The sequence below is a fragment of the Geospiza fortis genome, unplaced genomic scaffold (assembly GCF_000277835.1).
Source record: "Geospiza fortis unplaced genomic scaffold, GeoFor_1.0 scaffold166, whole genome shotgun sequence".
In the NCBI taxonomy this organism is placed as follows: domain Eukaryota; kingdom Metazoa; phylum Chordata; class Aves; order Passeriformes; family Thraupidae; genus Geospiza; species Geospiza fortis.
The window spans coordinates 7,506,499-7,507,653 of NW_005054310.1; positions in this window are offsets into that span (position 1 = coordinate 7,506,499).

Below are 1,155 nucleotides of genomic sequence, written 5' to 3' on the forward strand. Positions count from 1 at the left end.
GGTGCCCACGCCGCCGCCCGAGCTCTGCCGCTTCAGGCATCGCCCCCCGCGCCGCAGCGAGCCCGTGAGCCTGTCCTGCCGCATGGTGCCCGGGGCAAGCCCTAGGGCGGCGGGCTGGGGGGCATGGCGTGCGGGGACCCGCACTGCAGACTGCCAAGTCCCAGTGCCGGAGAGAAGAGGGAGGACAAGGAGAGGAGAAAGACAAAAAGGGGAAAGGAAAAAAAAATCTGTTCCCGCCCACAACCCTAGCATCACTGCCTGAATAAACCAGCAGCCTCTCCTCCTCCTCCTCCTCCAGCACCACCTGGAATGCAGCGGGCGAGGGGAGCAGCAGCTCTGGTTAGAAATAAAGGGGGCCCCGGTGGCAGTGGTGGGGCTTGGCTGCGCCAAAGGGCCTCAGGACAGCTGCACAAGCCCCGGGCTGCGCTGAGACCGCCTGACACGGGCAATGCGGACACGGCGCGCTTGACGCCTGCTAACCGGCGGCAATACTGACTTTTCTGCCGAGAATGAAACGAGCTAAATATCCACCAAAGGGTCTTCTCACCTGGTACTCGGGCCTACAGTTGGACAAACACAGATAATCCTGCTGCCTTTTTCAAAAAGCTGCCCTGGGAAGGAGTCTGACCAGCACTATCAGACCACGGAGCAGGGAGAGCAAAGAGTTTAACAGCATGTCAGTGCCAGGGCAGGCTGGGGTCCTGCTCAGCGACAGCCCCAGCAGCAGCACAAGCAAGCATGCTGCACAGTTTCTGTTTTTCTCTCTCCAGCAAAGAGAGCCTGAACATCCTCTGCACGAACCACAACAATCCTCAGCTAAAATAGCAGCCTTTTCTATGAATCTACATTGCAACTGCACTTACAAGTAACATGCCAGGCACTAAGTAGTTAAGCGAAGCTATTCAAAAGCACTTTATTAGATGCATTTTCCAGTGCTATTTGGCCCAAGAGCATCTTAAAAGGGTTTCAGAGATTCTCAAACTCGTGGTTTGATTGACAAGAAGGAAAAGCATTTGAAATAATGGTAGCTTTTATAAGCTAAACCACTCAGCATTTTTGTGGAAGGAGAGCAGATTTATGACACCACATTAGTCAGGCTCAAAGGCCAAACTACCAGAAGTCTCAGTCTACCTGCCAACAACTGTAGCTCTGAAA